The sequence below is a fragment of the Bufo bufo genome, chromosome 2, assembly GCF_905171765.1.
Source record: "Bufo bufo chromosome 2, aBufBuf1.1, whole genome shotgun sequence".
In the NCBI taxonomy this organism is placed as follows: Eukaryota; Metazoa; Chordata; class Amphibia; order Anura; family Bufonidae; genus Bufo; species Bufo bufo.
The window spans coordinates 532,015,509-532,041,114 of record NC_053390.1 but is presented as its reverse complement, the minus strand read 5'-3'; the positions used below and the strand labels follow the sequence as shown (position 1 = coordinate 532,041,114).

The 25,606-nt window shown below is 38.4% G+C and overlaps 1 protein-coding gene across 3 annotated transcripts in view; it reads left to right on the top strand.

The window, feature by feature from the left end:
* Window positions 1-25,606, top strand: part of ARHGAP24 (Rho GTPase activating protein 24) — a 748,539-nt gene that overhangs the window by 504,444 nt on the left and 218,489 nt on the right. The window contains exon 1 of one of the 3 annotated variants that reach the window (XM_040417988.1): window positions 15,748-16,205. The exons of the other annotated variants lie outside the window; for them this stretch is intronic. The gene's annotated coding sequence lies outside the window, so the exon portion shown is untranslated. Of the gene's footprint in view, window positions 1-15,747; window positions 16,206-25,606 lie in introns of those variants that run through there. 3 annotated transcript variants of the gene reach the window in all.

Here is a 25,606-nt window from a genome sequence, read left to right as displayed (position 1 = left end):
TATTATCTATCTATCTATCTATCTATCATCTATCTTCTGTATATTATCTATCTATCTATCTATCTATCATCTATCTTCTGTATATTATCTATCTATCTATCTATATATTTATCTATCATCTATCTATCATCTATCTTCTGTATATTATCTATCTTCTGTATATTATCTATCTATCTATCTACTGTATCTATCTATCTATCTATCTATCATCTATCTATCATCTATCTTCTGTATATTATCTATCTATCTATCTATCTATATATCTACTGTATCTATCTATCTATCTATCATCTATCTTCTGTATATTATCTATCTATCTATCTACAGTGGGGCAAAAAAGTATTTAGTCAGACACCAATTGTGCAAGTTCTCCCACTTAAATAGATGAGAGAGGCCTATAATTTTCATCATAAGTATACCTAAACTATGAGATACATAATGAGAAAAAAAAAATCCAGAAAATCACATTGTCACATTATTATTTTTATTTTTTTTATTTTTAAAGAATTTATTTGCAAATATGGTGGAAAATAAGTATTTGGTCAATAACAAAAGTTCATCTCAATACTTTGTTATATACTCTTTGTTGGTAATGACAGAGGTCAAACGTTTTCTGTCAGTCTTCACAAGGTTTTCACACACTGTTGCTGGTATTTTGGCCCATTCCTCCATGCAGATCTCCTCTAGAGCAGTGATGTTTTGGGGCTGTCGCTGGACAACACGGACTTTCAACTCTCTCCAAAGCTTTTCTGTGGGGTTGAGATCTGGAGACTGGCTAGGCCACTCCAGGACCTTGAAAAGACCCAGCCACGTTTCATCTTAATGCTCTTGCTGATGGAAGGAGGTTTTCACTCAAAATCTCACGATACATGACCCCATTCATTCTTTCCTTTACACAAATCAGTTATCCTGGTCCCTTTGCAGAAAAACAGCCCCAAAACATGATGTTTCCACCCCCATGCTTCACAGTAGGTATGGTGTTCTTTGGATGCAACTTAGCATTCTTTCACCTCCAAACACGACGAGTTGAGTTTTTACCAAAAAGTTTTACTTCAGACGGGCCCGGACATGTACTGGCTTAAGCACGGGGACACCACTGGCACTGCAGGATTTGAGTCCCTGGCGGCGTAGTGTGTTACTGATGGTAGCCTTTGTTACTTTGGTCCCAGCTCTCTGCAAGTCATTCACTAGGTCCCCCCGTGTGGTTCTGGGATTTTTGCTCACCATTCTTGTGATCATTTTGACCCCATGGGGTGACATCTTGCGTGGAGCCCCAGATCGAGGGAGATTATCAGTGGTCTTGTATGTCTTCCATTTTCTAATAATTGCTCCCTCAGTTGATTTCTTCACACCAAGCTGCTTGCCTATTGCAGATTCAGTCTTCCCAGCCTGGTGCAGGTCTACAATTTTGTTTCTGGTGTCCTTCGACAGCTCTTTGGTCGTGGCCATTGTGGAGTTTGGAGTGTGACTGTTTGAGGTTGTGGACAGGTGTCTTTTATACTGATAACAAGTTCAAACAGGTGCCATTAATACAGGTAACGAGTGGAGGACCGAGGAGCCTCTTAAAGAAGAAGTTACAGGTCTGTGAGAGCCAGAAATCTTGCTTGTTTGTAGGTGACCAAATACTTATTTTACCGAGGAATTTACCAATTAATTCATTAGAAATCCTACAATGTGATTTCCTGTATTCTTTCCCCCCCCCCCCCCCCCCCATTCCGTCTCTCATAGTTGAAGTGTACCTATGATGAAAATTATAGGCCTCTCTCATCTTTTTAAGTGGGAGAACTTGCACAATTGGTGGCTGACTAAATACTTTTTTGCCCCACTGTATCTATCTGTCTCATATCTGCCTGTATCTATCTATCTATCTATCTATCTATCTATCTATCTATCTATCTATCTATCGTATCTATCTAGTATCTATCTATCCATCTATCTATTTATCTATCTTTCAGTCTAATTATCTATCTATCTATCCATCTACAGTATCTAGCTCCCTATCTATCCATCTTTTTTCTTATGTGTCATACACTAGATCTTAGCCCTTAGCCTTTTAATATTTATAATATATACCATGCGTTTGTCTGAGACCTCACATAACATTTTTCCATGGAACAGTAGTGCATGAAAGTCAGATCACTATTTCAGCAGGTGCTCACTTATGCAGCCATTTATAGATTATTACATAAATCTAATATTATCATGGCAGTCTGTAGCAGCTGTAGAACATATAAAACCCCTGTAAAGATAAAAGAGGAGACGGCATGAAAAATGTAGAATCAATGTAAAATAAGTATAAGGATCATGACTTACGATATTTTTTTTTATTGTCCACTGTTCATTTCATTCTGTAAATCTACCTTATCGTATGTCTCTGACTACTGCTTACTCTGCTAAGATGAGAAGCTCCAATAATAAAAATATATAAAACTAATCCTACCATAAATATGTGAGAAGTTGTGGAGAGACGTGCTAACTAATGCATTTACCTCTACTAATATTAGAACATATGTTTAAAGAGGACCTGTTACCTCTCCTGACGTGTCTGTTTCAGTAAATAATTGTATTCCCCTTAAGCATCTTTCCAAATGACTCTGTGTTGTACAGTTCTATTATTTTGCATAGACGTTTGGGGTCATTTATCAAACTGGTGTAAAGTAGAACTGGTTTACTTGCCCGTAGCAACCAATCAGATTCCACCTTTCATTTTTGACAGCTCATTTGGAAAATGAAAGGTGGAATCTGATTGGTTGCTATGGGCAACTAAACCAGTTCTACTTTACACCAGTTTGATAAATGACCCCATTTATGTGTAAATTGGCAACTGGTGTTACCAGTTGGGGATGTGTCCCTGTGCATCCTTACACTATCCAATCAGTGCTGGTAGTGGCAGACTGTGCAGGGACACACCCCTTTGACAATGGTAATGGTAACACCCAGTTGTGTTATTTATACATTTATAGTAGGAATAACAGATGAATGGCACAAAATAATCAAAAGATGCTCCAGAAATGTTATTTTATGGGATATACAATTAATGACTAAAACAGATATGGTAGGAGAGGTGACAAGTCCTCTTTAAAGTGGCTTTTGATTTTGAGACATCCTAGAAGTTTACATGAGCAGGGCTATACAGGGGTATACCTATATATGGGTTGCATGTGTAACAATTACACCTGTGGTTGAGCCTAAGGCCTCTTTCAGACGGACGTTGCGGGAAAATGTGCGGGTGCGTTGCGGGAACACCCGCGATTTTTCCGCGCGAGTGCAAAACATTGTAATGCGTTTTGCACTCGCGTGAGAAAAATCGTGCATGTTTGGTACCCAAACCCGAACTTCTTCACAGAAGTTCGGGCTTGGGATCGGTGTTCTGTAGATTGTATTATTTTCCCTTATAACATGGTTATAAGGGAAAATAATAGCATTCTGAATACAGAATGCATAGTAAAACATCGCTGGAGGGGTTAAAAAAAAATTAAAAAAATTTAACTCACCTTAATCCACTTGATTGCGTAGCCCGGCATCTCCTTCTGTCTTCATCTGATCTCTGTGCAGCAACAGGACCTTTGGTGACGTCATTCCGGTCATCACATGATCCATCACCATGGTAAAAGATCATGTGATGGATCATGTGATGACCGGAGTGACGTCACCACAGGTCCTTGACCTGTAATGAATGCTCACCACAGGTCCTGTTCAGTAAAGGAGACAGAAGGAGATGCCGGGCATCGCGATCAAGTGGACTAAGGTGAGTTAAATTTTTTTAAATTTGTTTTTAACCCCTCCAGCGCTATTTTACTATGCATTCTGTATTCAGAATGCTATTATTTTCCCTTATAACCATGTTATAAGGGAAAATAATAATGATCGGGTCTCCATCCCGGTCGTCTCCTAGCAACCATGCGTGAAAATCGCACCGCATCCGCACTTGCTTGCGGATGCTTGCGATTTTCACGCAACCCCATTCACTTCTATGGGGCCTGCGTTGCATGAAAAACGCAGAATATAGAGCATGCTGCAATTTTCACGCAACGCACAAGTGATGCGTGAAAATTACCGCTCATGTGAACAGCCCCATAGAAATGAATGGGTCAGTATTCAGTGCGGGTGCAATGCGTTCAACTCACGCATCACATCCACGCGGAATACTCGCCCGTGTGAAAGGGGCCTAAGGGAGCACAAAGGCCCTTACACTAAATAAAAAGACATAAATATTCTAATAGTAAATGGAGGGCCCTGGGGATTTATGCTATACTATGGGGATGAAGCCTTTACATCATTGGAATGAATGCAAACCACTTAGATACTGAATGAAGATTTCCATAAGACTTTTCTAATGTAGCGATGTGCAAGATATTCCAAGGCTATGGAAATCTCTGACGTAATGTGTAATACCAAATACTAGTATTGACTGCTCCTTCTGGGAATGGGCTTCTTGGGCCCCATTAACACCAGTGACATATCCCGACATCTCAATGTCAGAAGATAGGGTGAAAAACTGGATCAGTAAAATGGAAAATGTACAACCAATTTCACCATAGTTTATATATGAAATAAGTCAAGTAGTAGAAAATAACAAAATATATAAATCACATAAAACTTGTCTGGTACCTTAGCAGGAAAATAAAAAAGCCACTTGAAAATGTTTTTCAGCGTAATAACTAATAACCTGCAGTGTGAACCACTGGAGATACTTATTTGTGGCTCTAGGGGTCCAGTTTTAACATGTGCTAAACACAACAATTAAAGACCATAGTTGCATGGAATAAAGTCATAAAAGAAAACCACACTTTACAATGAAACATTTCCTGCCATTGAGCAAGAAGAAAATATCCTGTCTTACAAATGTCCCTTCTGTCACTTCCAGGCTTTTCATTAGAAGAACTGGCATCTCCAGTCATTTTACCTGCATTCACATCCTCTCTTTGATACAAGGTTTTTATGATTCATAGATATATAACAAAGCAAATACAAAGCGGAAATATTTTGTAACGCCACGTGGCAGCATTCTGTTTTTGAGATGTACAGGAGAAGTGTCACCAGAAATATAAAACCAGATCGTAACACATATCCTTTATTTCTAATCTTTTTACTTTCTGATTGCAGATTTATTTATGCTGCTTCCTGAACATGATTAGGGGGCGGACATCTTGCCTGAGCTGTTCTTAAAGGGGTTATCCAATTTCTCACACAGCCCCCACCCCCCATGTGCCCCTCACAGGTTATATACTGACATCGCTCCCTGCGCCGCTCCTGGTGCCTGCACCTCCGCTGCTGCTTCTCTCAGTACACGGATGAAAACATCCGGTGACGGGGGGAGCATCGGTGGTGCGGGGACCAAGAGCGGTGCCGGGAGCAGGGTAAGTATATTACCTGTGAGGGGCCCGGCACATGGGGGGGAGGGGCTGTTTCAGAAATTGAATAACCCCTTTAACAGCATTTAGAAAGCATTAAGAAAATTGCTTTATGGTCCATAGACACAATGATCAGGAGGGGACCTCATTGACTTCTATGGGAGAGTCTATTAGGCATGCTGTGTGACCTGTGAAGAGTTCATTGTACAAGGAAAGAATAGATAAGCTCTGACACCTACTGTGAATGGTGGATCCTGTCTTATCTATACACAGAGGTGATATCATTACAGGCAGGTTTAGAATGACAGATAAGCAGGTAACTGCAATAAAGTGATCGGTACAGACCAAGAAGCGGCGCCTATTATTAGGCCAGTGCGAAAACTGCAGGAATTAATGGTTTGTGTTGAAATATAAATATTGACTTGGAAAATTAAATATATTATCATCAAAATGTTTTAAAATATGTTAAACAATAGATAACTTTCTTTAAAGCGAATATCTGGTGAAGATGGGCATTTTCCATTATAAACATTAATCAGGAACTCCTTCTGGTTGGTGGTCTTCCAATGAGCTTGTATTCAGGGGTGCACCTAGCCTTTGTACTGCCTGAGGCGAAAACTGAAACGGCGCCCCCCCATGACAATTTCTTAACTTAACCCCTTTGCCACAATAAAATCGATCATTGCTCATGGCCCTTCCACTGCCCCCCTCTTGCTCCTACCTGGTGCTACCTGAGGCGATCGCCTCACCTAGCCTCATTGGTGGTGCACCCCTGCTTGTATGCTTAAACTGCACTCTAGTAGATATCAGCATAGTCACTTTTTATGTTAGGAACGTGCTGATAGCATTTTATACCCCAATAGGAACAAACAAGATTAAAAAAAAAAACACACATTTAACAAGGGCGCACACCAAAATATACTAAATGTATACACATTTTATTGAATGATATTTCTGACACAAAGCCACATAAAAACAGGCAGATTAAAACAATTAAAACATAAACCATGCACAGAGTGATGCTTTAAATATGAATCCTCCGCACTGCACTGACAACCCCCCAACAATAAGGTCACTATAACAATGAGACCAAATAACATGCAATTTGTATCTCTCTCGTAGGACTTTTTATGTTGCCTGGACTAAACTGGGACAAGGAAGGCCATAAATAAAGTGCAAGTGCTTCAACAACATGAATAAAAAACAAAAGTGTAAGGGTACAGCCATGCAGCCAGGTTTTCTGATGCAATTTCGGAAGCCAACAATGACGAGTGAATTCAAAGAAGAGGAGAAGTCATATATGTCCTTAATACACATGATCAACTCCTGATTTTGGCTTCCAAACCTGCATCCAGAAACCTGAACATGTGGCCGTACCTTAATGTGCCAATAAATTAATGTATAAATATTCTTCAGGGTAGGTCATGAATATAAGATGGATAGGGGTCTCCCAGCACCTCCACCAATCAGCTATTTGAAGGGGCTATGGTGTTCGTGCGAGCCCTGCGTTCTCTCCACTGTCTACTCCCATGGCGTCTACATTACAGCTTCTTTTCCAAGTCACTCGAATGTGATGAACAGCTGTAAATATGTACTTTGCATCGGCACTACAAAATGGAATAACCTGGCGCAATTTTTTATATGATTTACTATTTTCTATGCCTGTTTCAGGCGTAGAAAAAAGTCTAAATGTACGACCGCTCAGAAGCTGTCTTACATTTAGAACCGGCGGACGATCCGCTGAAATTATGTTGAGGCCGTCTAAAATGCCGGTTTTAATAAATGTGCCCCATTATCTTCATTAATCAGCACTAGTTGAAAGTGTATGTTACTTTGTATATTAGACCACGTAAATATGATAAAATCTGATGAAATACAGAAGTGAAAGAATAAAGTAAAGACTCTTTAGACAGCACAGGATTTGTTCAGTCAGTTCACGTCAGACCTCCCACGACAATTATTTCCAACTCAATAAATGAGATCTTAAATTAAGTGTAAACAAAAGCAACAGGGCGGATAGCGAAGAGATGCTCCATGGCGTATTTCCAGATTCCCTGCTGTGAACGTCCCTCCCATCACGTATTGCTGGTTCTTCACTGTATGAGCCCCGTTAGATGCTATAAAATTGTTACATTTTCTTTGCTATGTTAAAAGAGATCACTGGTTCTGGATGATTTTATAATACTATAACCACATGCTGTATATAGACATGTATGTTCACCATGTCAAAATTCATTATCCTGCTACATAAAACATTTCCTCACCAGTCTTGCTGCTTGCAGGAAAGGAGGATATTGTATTGTTAGGGCTTCCCCTGCTTTGATAGTCTCATGTGATGACAAGTCTGGTATTCTCTTCTGTACCTCTGAGCTGACTGTAAAGGTCACATATATATTTTAGAAGACCTTTCACCGCTCCTGACATGCCTGTTTTAACAGCTTCATGCATTCCCCATGTAATAATTCTGGAGCATCTATTCTTATGTCTCTATATTGTGCCATTCCTTTATTATTTCTACTAAGAGTTATGAATATTGATTAGCGGCATCGACAATATTCGTTTTTGCAATATTTCGTAAATTTTTCGCATAATATTCTCAATAAATTTGCAAAATATAGAATTCATGATCACCAGTCATTATTATAGCAATTGCGCAAATTGGCACTAATGATGCGCATATTTTTTGCGCAATACATACAACTTCACATTTTATCAGGTCTGAGTAGATATTACTGATTGGTGCATCATTATTGTTGTGACATCCCAGCACTATGTCTGTAGCATGTATGTATGGACAGCAGAGAAACAGTAATTCCTATCACACTACCTAACACCCTGCACTGGAACCTATCAGCTACACTATATCACTATCTAACCTACACTGACTATCTCCCACTAAGGCCGAGTTCACACGAACGTGTGTGACCCGTGCCTGTGCTGCGGCCCGCAAATAGCGGGCCGCAATGGACGATCGCCGGCCGTAGGTCAGCCGCATCGGATCGCGGACCCATTCACTTTAATGGGTCCGCAATCCGGCCGTTCCGCTAAAAGATAGGACTTGTTCTATCTTTTAGCGGAACGGAAGTACGGGACGTAACCCCACGGAGGCACTCCGTAGTGCTTCCGAGGGGTCCCGTCCAGTGCGGCCGTTCCGCGATTCCGGATTTGCGGACCCATTGAAGTGAATGGGTCCGCATCCGTGATGCGGAATTCACACGGAACTGTGGCCGTGTATTGCGGCCCGCGATTTGCGGGCCGCAATACGGCCACAGATCACACACGTTCGTGTGAACTTAGCCTAACTATCTGTAGTTTTTGTGGAGTTTTTTTTATATAGTAAGGGGTAGGCAACTTTTCTATTGTTTGCTAGGGATGTTGCTAAGCTCAGACAAAGATATTGCAGCCTTCTCATTGGCCCATAATCAAGAAGGGAGGTTACTGATGAAAAAAAAATCTAGAATATTCGCGATTACGAATATGTAGCACTATATTCTACATCTTCGCGAATTCTCGAAGTGCCGATATAAGCAATAAAAAAATTGCGATTAGAATATTTGCGATCAACACTATCCTTCACTACACTGTAACCTAGAGGAATATAGTCGTTTATAATAGTCACTAAATATCTTAAGGATGTCTGGGATTTCATTTACCAAACCACCCTCCAAGTAACTGAATTGCTAGCAGTCTGCAGTAAGGGTACAGAGGGGTGGTAACAAGTTGGGGGTGTGTGGCTGCACAGACTCACTTTATCCAGTCAGTGTTGCCATTTTCAAACTTTGCAGGTACACACTACCAACTTGTTACCACCCCTCTGTACCCTTACTGCAGACTGCTAGCAATTCATTCATAACGTGTAGTAGGAATAAGAATGGAATGGCACAACATAGAGCCATAAGAATAGATGATCCAGAACTGTTATTACATGGGGAATGGATGAAGCTATTAAAACGGGCATGTCAGGAGTGGTGAAAGGTCCTCTTTAAATCTAGAAGCTGAAACGTATTCTATTCTCTAATCTGTTATTATTTTCCTGAACATGATTTTGGGGGTATCCATTTTGCTTGATCAGCTGTCATTTAAATGTTTTTGGAATGTGTAGGGGAAGTGACAAGGAATTTTTTTGAAACATACTTTATTAAGGGAATTTCTAAATTCTGCTAAGGAAAGTGCAGTGCTGAACTGTGAAGATGCTGGGGTTACTGTTCTGAACTTACTGTCTCCATCATATATTTTGCTAAACCTGACCACACATTATATATACAGTGCTGCCCATAATTATTCATACCCCTGGCAAATTTTGACTTAAAGTTACTTTTATTTAACCAGCAAGTCATTTTTTGACGGGAAATTACATAGGTGTCTCCCAAAAGATAATAAGATAATAAGACGATGTACAAGAGGTATTATTGTGGAAAAAAACACATTTCTCAGCTTTTATTTACATTTGAGCAAAAAGTGTCCAGTCCAAAATTATTCATACCCTTCACAAACTGTCACAGTCTGTGGTAAAATCAAAAGTTCTATAACATTCCAAATAGTCTAAGCTGTTCTAAAGCATCCTAATTACCCTGATTAATTGGGAACAGCTGTTTAAATCAACTCAACAGGTGAAAAACAGCAGCTCTCTGTAGTTGGTTTGTGGACAGTCATGGCTAAGACAAAGGAGCTCAGTGAGGACCTGCGACTGTGCATTGTGGCTGCTCACAAGTCAATTTCCAGTGGCTACAGTGCAAAGTATTATTAAAAAATACAAGATGTTCCGCACTGTGGAAAATCTCAGAGGACGTGGTAGGAAGCCAAAAGTGACACCTGTGCTGGCCAGGAGGATAGTTAGAGAGGTGAAAAAGAATCCAAGGATCACCACCAAGGCCATCCTGCTGAATCTGGGCTCTGCTGGTGGCAATGTCTCAAGGCAGACAATCCAACGGACACTGCACACTGCTGGATTCCACAGATGCAAACCAAGGAGGACGCCACTTCTCCAGATAAGGCACACAAAAGCTTGCTTGGCCTTTGCAAAAGCTCATCTGGACAAAGAAGAAGACTTCTGGTCTTCTGTGTTATGGTCAGATGAAACAAAAATTGAATTGTTTGGTTACAATGATGTTTCTTTCATTTGGCGTAAAAAAGAAGAATCCTTCAACCCAAAGAACACCATCCCCACTGTCAAACATGGTGGTGGGAACCTAATGCTATGGGGGTGTTTTTCAGTCAATGGACCAGGAAACCTAATCACAGTAAACGGCACCATGAAAAAAGAGCAATACATGAGGATTCTCAACGACAACATCAGGCAGTCTGCAGAGAAACTTGGCCTTGGGCACCAGTGGACATTTCAGCATGACAATGACCCAAAACACACAGCAAAAGTGGTGAAGAAATGGTTAGCAGACAACAACATTAACGTTTTGGAGTGGCCCAGCCACAGTCCAGACTTGAATCCAATTGAGAATCTGTGGAGGGAGCTAAAGATCAGGGTGATGGCAAGAAGACCCTCCAACCTGAAATATTTGGAGCTCATTGCTAAAGATGAATAGGCAAAAATACATGTGGAGACGTGCAAAAAGCTGGTCTGCAATTATAGGAAGCGTTTGATTGCTGTAATAGCAGGGAGGTTCTGCCATTGTTCTCTGCCGATCCACTCAAGCTCATTCAGATTGAATGGAGACCATTGGTAGACAGCCATTTTCAGGTCTCTCTGGAGATATTCTATTGGGTTTAAATCAGGGCTCTGGCTGGGCCCCTCAAGTACATTCACAGAGTTGTCCCTAAACCACTCCTGTGTTGTCTTGACTGTGTGCTTAGGGTCATTGTCTTGTTTGAAGGTAAAACTTTGGCTAAGTCTGATGTCCTGAGCACTCAGGATCAGGTATTTATTAAGAATATATCTGTACTTTTCTCTATTCATCTTTTCCTCAACCATGACCAGTCTCCGGTTCCAGATGCTGAAAAACAACCACCACCCCCAACAGTATGCTGCCGCCACCATGTTTCACTGTAAGAATGGTATTGGGCAATGCTTCATTTCATCCAAATATTACACTTAGAGTTGAGGCCAAAAATATTAATCTTGGTTTCATCAGTCCAGAGAATATTGTTTCTCACATTCTGAGAGTCCTTCAGGTGATTTTTTTGCAAGCTCCAGATGGGCTTTCATGTGTCTTTTACTGAGCAAAGGCTTCTTTCTGGCCACTCTGCCATAAAGCTGAGATTAGTGTAGTGCTGCAGTGATAGTTGACCTTCTGGAAGTTTCTTCCATATGCATACAGGATCTTTCGAGCTCAGCCAGAGTAACCATTGGGTTCTTGGTCACCTCTCTTACCAAGGCTTTTCTGCCTCAATTACATAGTTTGGTTGTGCAGCAAGCTCTAGGAAGAGTCCTGGTTGTTCCAAACTTCTTCCATTGGAGAATTATTGAGGACACTGTGGTCTTGGAAACTTTCAGTGCAACAGAAATTATTTGCACCCTTTCCAGATCTGTACCTCCATATAATCCTGTCTCTACAGGCAGTTCTTTTCTCCTCATGACTTGGTTTTTGGTTCTGACATGCATTGTCAGCTGTGAGACCTTATATAGCTAGGGGATGTGTCTTTCCAAATCATGTGCAGTCAACTGAACTTACCACAGATGGACTCCATTCAAGATGTAGAAAAACACTCTGGGGATACAGAACGATCATACACTGCCAGCGCCCACCACTGACAGTATACAATTGGCAAGTAGACAGGGCAGACTACATTTACTATATATACACTGCGTGCAGAATTATTAGGCAAATGAGTATTTTGACCACATCATCCTCTTTATGCATGTTGTCTTACTCCAAGCTGTATAGGCTCGAAAGCCTACTACCAATTAAGCATATTAGGTGATGTGCATCTCTGTAATGAGAAGGGGTGTGGTCTAATGACATCAACACCCTATATTAGGTGTGCATAATTATTAGGCAACTTCCTTTCCTTTGGCAAAATGGGTCAAAAGAAGGACTTGACAGGCTCAGAAAAGTCAAAAATAGTGAGATATCTTGCAGAGGGATGCAGCACTCTTAAAATTGCAAAGCTTCTGAAGCGTGATCATCGAACAATCAAGCGTTTCATTCAAAATAGTCAACAGGGTCGCAAGAAGCGTGTGGAAAAACCAAGGCGCAAAATAACTGCCCATGAACTGAGAAAAGTCAAGCGTGCAGCTGCCAAGATGCCACTTGCCACCAGTTTGGCCATATTTCAGAGCTGCAACATCACTGGAGTGCCCAAAAGCACAAGGTGTGCAATACTCAGAGACATGGCCAAGGTAAGAAAGGCTGAAAGACGACCACCACTGAACAAGACACACAAGCTGAAACGTCAAGACTGGGCCAAGAAATATCTCAAGACTGATTTTTCTAAGGTTTTATGGACTGATGAAATGAGAGTGAGTCTTGATGGGCCAGATGGATGGGCCCGTGGCTGGATTGGTAAAGGGCAGAGAGCTCCAGTCCGACTCAGACGCCAGCAAGGTGGAGGTGGAGTACTGGTTTGGGCTGGTATCATCAAAGATGAGCTTGTGGGGCCTTTTCGGGTTGAGGATGGAGTCAAGCTCAACTCCCAGTCCTACTGCCAGTTTCTGGAAGACACCTTCTTCAAGCAGTGGTACAGGAAGAAGTCTGCATCCTTCAAGAAAAACATGATTTTCATGCAGGACAATGCTCCATCACACGCGTCCAAGTACTCCACAGCGTGGCTGGCAAGAAAGGGTATAAAAGAAGAAAATCTAATGACATGGCCTCCTTGTTCACCTGATCTGAACCACATTGAGAACCTGTGGTCTATCATCAAATGTGAGATTTATCAGGAAGGAAAACAGTACACCTCTCTGAACAGTGTCTGGGAGGCTGTGGTTGCTGCTGCACGCAATGTTGATGGTGAACAGATCAAAACACTGACAGAATCCATGGATGGCAGGCTTTTGAGTGTCCTTGCAAAGAAAGGTGGCTTTATTGGTCACTGATTTGTTTTTGTTTTGTTTTTGAATGTCAGAAATGTATATTTGTGAATGTTAAGATGTTATATTGGTTTCACTGGTAAAAATAAATAATTGAAATGGGTATATATTTGTTTTTTGTTAAGTTGCCTAATAATTATGCACAGTAATAGTCACCTGCACACACAGATATCCCCCTAAAATAGTTAAAACTAAAAACAAACTAAAAACTACTTCCAAAAATATTCAGCTTTGATATTAATGAGTTTTTTGGGTTAATTGAGAACATGGTTGTTGTTCAATAATAAAATTAATCCTCAAAAATACAACTTGCCTAATAATTCTGCACTCCCTGTATATATATATATATATATATATATATAGAGAGAGAGAGAGAGAGAGAGAGAGAGAGAGAGATACAGACAGACAGAGAGATATTTGAGAGAGGAAGTGAGGGCAGTATCAATGAGTCCAGCATCTTTACTGTTCAGTATTGCGCTGTGCTGAACACTGAACTTGGGTTTTTCTTAGTGACGCCCATTTCGAGAGTGCTGCTAAGAGATAATTCGCATCTGTGTTTAACTGATCTGGCAGGCTGTTCTGGCAGAGTAGCAGCCTGCTGGAATTCACTGGATCCAGCATAGTCGGATGGACACAGCCATGCATTAGCGGAACTTATTGACTATAATGGGATCTGTCGGTGATACGGGCACTTTCCAGCTTCTACCGGACAAAATCTGTTACAAAGAAAAATTTAAATGTCAGTTACACTTTAAGATAAAATATTGCCCCTCTTGGGTTATGCTTATGTTGGTTTTATTTAGATATATTGTTTGGCAGCCTTTCTTATCTCTATGGTAGGGTTGGACAAAATGTAGTTTAGTCTATAGTTATATTCATGTAATATCACCTGAGTTCCTCCACTATGGGGATTCTCTTCACCATTTTCTTTGACTCCCTATCATTACCTATTATCCTACGTATAATTTACCCAATTGCCCAGGTTTTAGCAAGCTCTTCTACATTTCTGGCCCATACCAGACTCTCGTCTGGATTTAATGCAGTGCAATGCCAGGTTGCCAAAGCATCCAGTGCCTGAAGACGTCATGGATGGCAGGTTGAAATCCACTTCCTGGTCTGCAGACTTAACGTTAGGTTTAGTCTCTATCTACGGAGGCCAGCTGTTTCTCATAGCTGACCTTTGGACTCAGACCTGCTTATTACTTTGTTCCTTTGGATTGATGTAAATCTACCTCTGGTTCTACAGTTCTGACTCTGGCTCTCTATGGAGTTTATCATTCTCTTTGCACTTGGTACCTCTACTGACCTCTTGTTGACAACATCTATTTCTTACTAAAGTACATTTTCTACTGTTACAATCCAAGAATACTCTAGGGATTCAATTCACTGCTTGAAGGTGCATCCATCCTTGTGGCAGGTATAAGGCAAAGAACTCAATTTCTTATGCTTTAGTCATAATTTTTTCATACAAAGTGTATTGCTGCTTTTAGGTTCTACGGCCATACTGGGTGGCACAACACATAAGCCATTTTCCTGTTAGACTTATTTATTTATTTCTTTTAAACCAATCTATAGCCTGTAGATGATTTTGCTAAATGTTTTGTCCAGAGTAAACTGTTAAGTGCTCAGTTTTTCCAAACTTTGTGATATCAAGTAGCATCTTTGTTAATCGATTAAGGAGGTTATTTTATCTGGGATTTCGGTGGCATATCACTAGGATATGCTATCAGAGTCAGATAGTTGTAGGTCCCACATCTGAGACCCTCACCAATCTCTAAAATGGGACCCCGAAAGTGAAGGAGAGCACACTGTGCATGTGCAGCGTGCTCTCCATTCATTTCTTTGGGAGCTCCAAAAATAGCCGGTGGTCACCATGCAGGTTCGACCACTGCTCCTTACCCTTCTTATAGGACTGCCGAAGATAACCAAGCCAGCGCTCGGCTATTTTCGGCAGTCCAATGGAAAGGAATGGAGGGAGGCCATGCAGTCACTTTGGGGATTCTGTTCTGGAGATTGGTGTGTGTCCCAGAGGTGGGACCTGTACCTATACGTCATTGGTGACTTATCCTAGTGATATTCCACCAATGTATCAGATGAGACAACCCCTTTAATATAGATATATTATACCGTATCTTGACAGTCCTTGCTTTAAAGTACATATGGCATTAGTGTTGCTCTGTGCACATCTAAAGACTTAGATTTGGTGACAGAAACGTCTGAAGGCATTGTTCAGACATTTTTCCAGGAATTTCCTGCCCAGCTTGGAAACTGCTCAGTCTTATTCATGTGAAGTTAAAAAAAGAAAATAAATCAAAGGAGAAATCCTGAAGTCATTTCCATGTCTTTACTAATCTTGCTGCTTCTGTAATGAAACACATAACTCTTGACCTATGAACTCGATTAGAAGTCTTCTAGAATCGGAAGGCGACACTTTGTGGAGATGTTCTGGATGGACACAGTCCTGTTTTTATTATCCAATCCCATTCCCCTTGTAACCTCCACTTCCTGGAGCTTTAAATTGCACTCAGCATATCACCGTGTTTGGAAATAAGCAGTTGCTGTAGGGAAGCATTCCTCTCTCGTCTCTTCCCATGCTGCTGACTTTCTCATTCTCGTTACATCCTGCTTCATTTTCTTCTACATGTGACCTTGGTAAAGCGACGACACCTCGTACCTGAGCCTGGAAAGGCGGCGGTGCTGGTGAGAGGATGTGTCAGAGCCATTCCTGGGTGATGGAGTAATGGGAGAAACTGCAGTGAGCAATCACACAGGGAACAGATGCAAGGCTCTCTAGTAGCGAGCTTATCAAAGCAGCAACGTCGACTGTACGGGAAGTGTCTACTGGGCTTGTGAAAGCGTCAGCACTGGTGAGTTTTGTCTGCCAGCTTCTGTAGCCAAAGCTTGTCTGGCTTCATCCTCATCTCGTTGCATGGAGTTGTGCTATATACAGAACCCCCCATGGCTAATTACTCTGCGTCTGGAATTCAACAAGCTTCCCAGAACTGGAACAGTGCACGTACTGTATGACCATGTCTCGTCATATGTTCTGGTTCTCTATGTAGAGACGTGTTCTATGCTGCTCAACATATGAAATGTTATACCATGTTTTCTCATAGAGAGATGTTTTCATGATACCATGTTACCCAGTAACAACTGTCTTCAAGATACTTTGTGTCCCTGGAAACCTGTTATCAGACAGCTGGTATTTGCTATATAAAATGTTCTGTGGGTGAAGCAATGCAAATCAATAGAGCTCTGGGTGGCACGTGGGTGGAAAAATGTTGTTCTGAGTGAACTTTAAAGACCACTGCAGTCATTCTATAGAAATCAATGCTATTTAATCATCAAAGTAGAAAGCTTGTTGCTATTTGACTAATCCTAAGTTTATATTCGTGGTGGTTCTCAGGAAGTTTCTCTGTTCTCTAGTTCCCTGCAAGGCATTGGTTGACTTGACTGATTTTAAAATATACTGTGTGTATACTAAGAAATATACTGTGTGTATACTAAGAAATATACTGTGTGTATACTAAGAAATATATTGTGTTTATACTAAGAAGTATAGCGCACATACACACATATCACAACGTCTTCCCGTAGCACTGCAGAGAAGCCTCATGCGTTGTCTTTAAATCAGCGAGATATTACAAAGCAGAAAAAGAATGGCTCAATGAGAAATTCAGCTTTGAATGTCAGTTGAAACTATCCTCTTTGTCAGATGAAGCAGAGCTAAGTCTGCCAGATGTAGTAGAAGTGAGCATGAGTAGAACTCAATGTGATACCACTGTGGGGTTATCAGGGAATTTACTGCATTATCTGAACTTGGAGGCATCACCATGTACAGATGAGGCAGGCTGCCTTCATACATGCAGGGTTTACTTTTTTGTTTTTGAGGGGGGTTGGAACTGTTGATGTTTTTCAGGGTATGTTCACAGTTTTAGATTTCAGCATGCAGATTTGGAAGCCAAAATCAGGTGTGGATCATAGAAGGAGAGAAAGTACTGTATAAAGGACACGTACGATTTGTCCTCTTTTTTGAATTCACTGCATCAAGAAGCCTGGTTGTACCCTAAGGGTGGGATCACTCATGTTTTTTAATGGTGGTCTCTGGTGCAGTTTTCAAAAGGTATGGAAAATATAAAGGGATGATGATTTTTTTTACTCATTCCACTGTTTGGCTTTAGATGAAAAGTCCATATCAAACACCACCTGAAACTGCATTCGTTTTTTCCACCCTAAAGGGACGATTTAGAATTTTGTTCAATTCCATCGACTCCTGCAGTTGACTCTGAAAACTGTACTAGTGTATATAAACCTAAAATAGTCAAGTGTCAAAAATCAGCCCTGCTACATCTATTATCAGAGGCAAGAACTTAGATATTCATATATAAAAAGGATAAAAAGGAAAAGACTGACGCATTACCATAAGCTTGCTGCAAGGATGATACAGCAGAGGTCCTCAATTACAACTTCTGCATCACTTTGTATTAGAATATTATAGAGTATTTATATTAGGGAATTATAATCAGATATTGAATGGTTGATATTAATTGGCATTTGAAACATAGATGGGTCTTGGTCTGGGTTACAGATGTGTTTTGTACTGGACTGTATTACTTTGTGTTCATTCTTTCTGCTAGGAAACTGAGATAAATATATCTCACTGTAAAAGCACTGCAGCATCCATCACAGTCATGGCTCCGGTACATAGAGATGGCACAGTAGCAAATCAATATACAGTAACTATCATTTACATGCTTGAAACTGTATGTAATGTACAATGGGAGGTCCTCCCATTGGATGCGCTTCCAGAACGCCTCTTTTAGGGCAGAAGTTACTGATGCTACACGTTGAGCATATGAATAAATGGGATGTATTCAATATATATCAGTAGGCAAGATATATTCTGTATATCAGTAGATGAGATGTATTCTGTATATCAGTAGATGGGAAGCATTCTGTATATCAGTAGATGGGAAGCATTCTGTATTTCAATAGATGGGAAGCATTCTGTATATTAATAGATGGGAAGCATTCTGTTTATTAATAGATGGGAAGCATTCTGTATATTAATAGATGGGAAGCATTCTGTATATCAGTAGATGGGAAGCATTCTGTATATCAGTAGATGGGAAGCATTCTGTATATTAATAGATGGGAAGCATTCTGTATATTAATAGATGGGCAGCATTCTGTATATTAATAGATGGGAAGCATTCTGTATATTAATAGATGGGAAGCATTCTGTATATCAGTAGATGGGCAGCATAGCATTCTGTATATTAATAGATGGGAAGCATTCTGTATATCAATAGATGGGAAGCATTCTGTATATTAATAGAAAGGAAGCATTCTGTATATCAGTAGATGGGAAGCATTCTGTATATCAATAGATGGGAAGCATTCTGTATATTAATAGATGGGAAGCATTCTGTATATCAATAGATGGGAAGCATTCTGCATATTAATAGATGGGAAGCATTCTGTATATTAACAGATGGGAAGCATTCTGTATATTAATAGATGGGAAGCATTCTGTATATCAGTAGATGGGAAGCATTCTGTATATCAATAGATGAGAAGCATTCTGTATATTAATAGATGGGAAGCATTCTGTATATCAGTAGATGGGAAGCATTCTGTATATCAGTAGATGGGAAGCATTCTGTATATTAATAGATGGGAAGCATTCTGTATATCAATAGATGGGAAGCATTCTGTATATCAGTAGATGGGAAGCATTCTGTATATTAATAGATGGGAAGCATTCTGTATATCAATAGATGGTAGGCATTCTGTATATTAATAGATGGGAAGCATTCTGTATATTAATAGATGAGAAGCATTCTGTATATTAATAGATGGGAAGCATTCTGTATATTAATAGATGGGAAGCATTCTGTATATCAGTAGATGGGAAGCATTCTGTATATTAATAGATGAGAAGCATTCTGTATATTAATAGATGGGAAGCATTCTGTATATCAGTAGATGGGAAGCATTCTGTATATTAATAGATGGGAAGCATTCTGTATATCAATAGATGGGAAGCATTCTGTATATTAATAGATGGGAAGCATTCTGTATATTAATAGATGGGAAGCATTCTGTATATCAATAGATGGGAAGCATTCTGTATATCAATAGATGGGAAGCATTATGTATATTAATAGATGGGAAGCATTCTGTATATTAATAGATGGGAAGCATTCTGTATATTAATAGATGGGAAGCATTCTGTATATCAGTAGATGGGAAGCATTCTGTATATCAGTAGATGGGAAGCATTCTGTATATTAATAGATGGGAAGCATTCTGTATATTAATAGATGGGAAGCATTCTGTATATTAATAGATGGGAAGCATTCTGTATATTAATAGATGGGAAGCATTCTGTATATCAGTAGATGGGAAGCATTCTGTATATTAATAGATGGGAAGCATTCTGTATATTAATAGATGGGCAGCATTCTGTATATCAATAGATGGGAAGCATTCTGTATATCAGTAGATGAGATGTATTCTGTATATCAGTAGATGGGAAGCATTCTGTATATTAATAGATGGGAAGCATTCTGTATATTAATAGATGGGAAGCATTCTGTATATTAATAGATGGGCAGCATTCTGTATATTAATAGATGGGAAGCATTCTGTATATTAATAGATGGGAAGCATTCTGTATATTAATAGATGGGCAGCATTCTGTATATCAATAGATGGGAAGCATTCTGTATATCAGTAGATGGGAAGCATTCTGTATATCAGTAGATGGGAAGCATTCTGTATATCAGTAGATGAGAAGCATTCTGTATATTAATAGATAGGAAGCATTCTGTATATTAATAGATGGGAAGCATTCTGTATATCAATAGATGGGAAGCATTCTGTATATCAGTAGATGGGAAGCATTCTGTATATCAGTAGATGAGATGTATTCTGTATATCAGTAGATGGGAAGCATTCTGTATATTAATAGATGGGAAGCATTCTGTATATCAGTAGATGGGAAGCATTCTGTATATCAATAGATGGTAAGCATTCTGTATATCAATAGATGGGTAGCATTCTGTATATCAATAGATGGGAAGCATTCTGTATATCAATAGATGGGAAGCATTCTGTATATTAATAGATGGGAAGCATTCTGTATATTAATAGATGGGAAGCATTCTGTATATTAATAGATGAGAAGCATTCTGTATATTAATAGATGGGAAGCATTCTGTATATCAGTAGATGGGAAGCATTCTGTATATTAATAGATGGGAAGCATTCTGTATATTAATAGATGGGAAGCATTCTGTATATTAATAGATGGGCAGCATTCTGTTTATTAATAGATGGGAAGCATTCTGTATATCAATAGATGGGTAGCATTCTGTATATTAATAGATGGGAAGCATTCTGTATATCAATAGATGAGAAGCATTCTGTATATCAGTAGATGGGAAGCATTCTGTATATTAATAGATGAGAAGCATTCTGTATATTAATAGATGGGAAGCATTCTGTATATCAATAGATGGGAAGCATTCTGTATATTAATAGATGGGAAGCATTCTGTATATTAATATATGGGAAGCATTCTGTATATTAATAGATGGGCAGCATTCTGTATATTAATAGATGGGAAGCATTCTGTATATTAATAGATGGGAAGCATTCTGTATTTTAATAGATGGGCAGCATTCTGTATATCAATAGATGGGAAGCATTCTGTATATCAGTAGATGAGATGTATTTTGTATATCAGTAGATGAAAAGCATTCTGTATATCAGTAGATGGGAAGCATTCTGTATATCAGTAGATGGGAAGCATTCTGTATATCAATAGATGGGAAGCATTCTGTATATCAGTAGATGAGATGTATTTTGTATATCAGTAGATGAAAAGCATTCTGTATATCAATAGATGGGAAGCATTCTGTATATCAGTAGATGGGAAGCATTCTGTATATTAATAGATGGGAAGCATTCTATATATTAATAGATGGGAAGCATTCTGTATATCAGTAGATGAGAAGCATTCTGTATATTAATAGATAGGAAGCATTCTGTATATTAATAGATGGGAAGCATTCTGTATATCAATAGATGGGAAGCATTCTGTATATCAGTAGATGGGAAGCATTCTGTATATCAGTAGATGAGATGTATTCTGTATATCAGTAGATGGGAAGCATTCTGTATATTAATAGGTGGGAAGCATTCTGTATATTAATAGATGGGAAGCATTCTGTATATCAGTAGATGGGAAGCATTCTGTATATTAATAGAAGGGAAGCATTCTGTATATCAATAGATGGGTAGCATTCTGTATATTAATAGATGAGAAGCATTCTGTATATCAATAGATGGGAAGCATTCTGTATATCAGTAGATGAGATGTATTTTGTATATCAGTAGATGAAAAGCATTCTGTATATCAGTAGATGGGAAGCATTCTGTATATCAGTAGATGGGAAGCATTCTGTATATCAATAGATGGGAAGCATTCTGTATATCAGTAGATGAGATGTATTTTGTATATCAGTAGATGAAAAGCATTCTGTATATCAATAGATGGGAAGCATTCTGTATATCAGTAGATGGGAAGCATTCTGTATATTAATAGATGGGAAGCATTCTATATATTAATAGATGGGAAGCATTCTGTATATCAGTAGATGAGAAGCATTCTGTATATTAATAGATAGGAAGCATTCTGTATATTAATAGATGGGAAGCATTCTGTATATCAATAGATGGGAAGCATTCTGTATATCAGTAGATGGGAAGCATTCTGTATATCAGTAGATGAGATGTATTCTGTATATCAGTAGATGGGAAGCATTCTGTATATTAATAGGTGGGAAGCATTCTGTATATTAATAGATGGGAAGCATTCTGTATATCAGTAGATGGGAAGCATTCTGTATATTAATAGATGGGAAGCATTCTGTATATCAATAGATGGGTAGCATTCTGTATATTAATAGATGAGAAGCATTCTGTATATCAATAGATGGGAAGCATTCTGTATATTAATAGATGGGAAGCATTCTGTATATTAATAGATGGGAAGCATTCTGTATATTAGATGGGAAGCATTCTGTATATCAGTAGATGGGAAGCATTCTGTATATTAATAGATGGGAAGCATTCTGTATATTAATAGATGGGCAGCATTCTGTATATTAATAGATGGGAAGCATTCTGTATATTAATAGATGGGAAGCATTCTGTATATCAGTAGATGGGAAGCATTCTGTATATTAATAGATGGGAAGCATTCTGTATATTAATATATAGGAAGTATTCTGTATATCAGTAGATGGGAAGCATTCTGTATATTAATAGATGGGAAGCATTCTGTATATTAATAGATGGGAAGCATTCTGTATATTAGATGGGAAGCATTCTGTATATCAGTAGATGGGAAGCATTCTGTATATTAATAGATGGGAAGCATTCTGTAAATTAATAGATGGGCAGCATTCTGTATATTAATAGATGGGAAGCATTCTGTATATTAATAGATGGGAAGCATTCTGTATATCAGTAGATGGGAAGCATTCTGTATATTAATAGATGGGAAGCATTCTGTATATTAATATATAGGAAGTATTCTGTATATCAGTAGATGGGAAGCATTCTGTGTATTAATAGATGGGAAGCATTCTGTATATTAATAGATGGGCAGCATTCTGTATATTAATAGATGGGAAGCATTCTGTATATTAATAGATGGGAAGCATTCTGTATATCAATAGATGGGAAGCATTCTGTATATCAATAGATGGGCAGCATTCTGTATATTAATAGATGGGAAGCATTCTGTATATCAATAGATGGGCAGCATTCTGTATATTAATAGATGGGAAGCATTCTGTATATTAATAGATGGGAAGCATTCTGTATATTAATAGATGGGAAGCATTCTGTATATCAATAGATGGGAAGCATTCTGTATATTAATAGATGGGCAGCATTCTGTATATCAATAGATGAGAAGCATTCTGTATATTAATAGATGGGAAGCATTCTGTATATTAATAGATGGGCAGCATTCTGTATATTAATAGATGAGAAGCATTCTGTAAGTTAATAGATGGGAAGCATTCTGTATATCAGTAGATGGGAAGCATTCTGTATATTAATAGATGGGCAGCATTCTGTATATTAATAGATGGGAAGCATTCTGTATATCAGTAGATGAGATGTATTCTGTATATCAGTAGATGGGCAGCATTCTGTATATCAGTAGATGGGAAGCATTCTGTATAGTAATAGATGGGAAGCATTCTGTATATCAATAGATGGGAAGCATTCTGTATATTAATAGATGGGAAGCATTCTGTATATTAATAGATGGGAAGCATTCTGTATATTAATAGATGGGAAGCATTCTGTATATTAATAGATGGGAAGCATTCTGTATATTAATAGATGGGAAGCATTCTGTATATTAATAGATGGGAAGCATTCTGTATATCAGTAGATGGGAAGCATTCTGTATATCAATAGATGGGCAGCATTCTGTATATTAATAGATGGGCAGCATTCTGTATATTAATAGATGGGAAGCATTCTGTATATTAATAGATGGGAAGCATTCTGTATATTAATAGATGGGAAGCATTCTGTATATTAATAGATGGGAAGCATTCTGTATATTAATAGATGGGAAGCATTCTGTATTTTAATAGATGGGAAGCATTCTGTATATTAATAGATGGGAAGCATTCTGTATATTAATAGATGGGAAGCATTCTGTATATCAGTAGATGGGAAGCATTCTGTATATTAATAGATGAGAAGCATTCTGTATATTAATAGATGAGAAGCATTCTGTATATTAATAGATGGGAAGCATTCTGTATATTAATAGATGGGAAGCATTCTGTATATCAATAGATGAGAAGCATTCTGTATATTAATAGATGGGAAGCATTCTGTATATTAATAGATGAGAAGCATTCTGTATATTAATAGATGGGAAGCATTCTGTATATTAATAGATGGGAAGCATTCTGTATATTAATAGATGGGAAGCATTCTGTATATTAATAGATGGGAAGCATTCTGTATATTAATAGATGGGAAGCATTCTGTATATCAATAGATGGGAAGCATTCTGTATATCAATAGATGAGAAGCATTCTGTATATTAATAGATGGGAAGCATTCTGTATATCAGTAGATGGGAAGCATTCTGTATATTAATAGATGGGAAGCATTCTGTATATTAATAGATGGGAAGCATTCTGTATATTAATAGATGAGAAGCATTCTGTATTTTAATAGATGGGAAGCATTCTGTATATCAATAGATGGGAAGCATTCTGTATATTAATAGATGGGAAGCATTCTGTATATTAATAGATGAGAAGCATTCTGTATATTAATAGATGGGAAGCATTCGGTATATAAATAGATGAGAAGCATTCTGTATATTAATAGATGGGAAGCATTCTGTATATTAATAGATGGGAAGCATTCTGTATATCAGTAGATGGGAAGCATTCTGTATATAAATAGATGAGAAGCATTCTGTATATTAATAGATGGGATGCATTCTGTATATAAATAGATGAGAAGCATTCTGTATATCAATAGATGGGAAGCATTCTGTATATTAATAGATGGGAAGCATTCTGTATATCAGTAGATGGGAAGCATTCTGTATATCATTAGATGGGAAGCATTCTGTATATCAGTAGATGGGAAGCATTCTGTATATTAATAGATGGGAAGCATTCTGTATATTAATAGATGAGAAGCATTCTGTATTTTAATAGATGAGAAGCATTCTGTATATTAATAGATGGGAAGCATTCTGTATATCAGTAGATGGGAAGCATTCTGTATATTAATAGATGAGAAGCATTCTGTATATTAATAGATGGGAAGCATTCTGTATATCAGTAGATGAGATGTATTTTGTATATCAGTAGATGAAAAGCATTCTGTATATCAATAGATGGGAAGCATTCTGTATATCAGTAGATGGGAAGCATTCTGTATATTAATAGATGGGAAGCATTCTATATATTAATAGATGGGAAGCATTCTGTATATCAGTAGATGAGAAGCATTCTGTATATTAATAGATAGGAAGCATTCTGTATATTAATAGATGGGAAGCATTCTGTATATCAATAGATGGGAAGCATTCTGTATATCAGTAGATGGGAAGCATTCTGTATATCAGTAGATGAGATGTATTCTGTATATCAGTAGATGGGAAGCATTCTGTATATTAATAGGTGGGAAGCATTCTGTATAT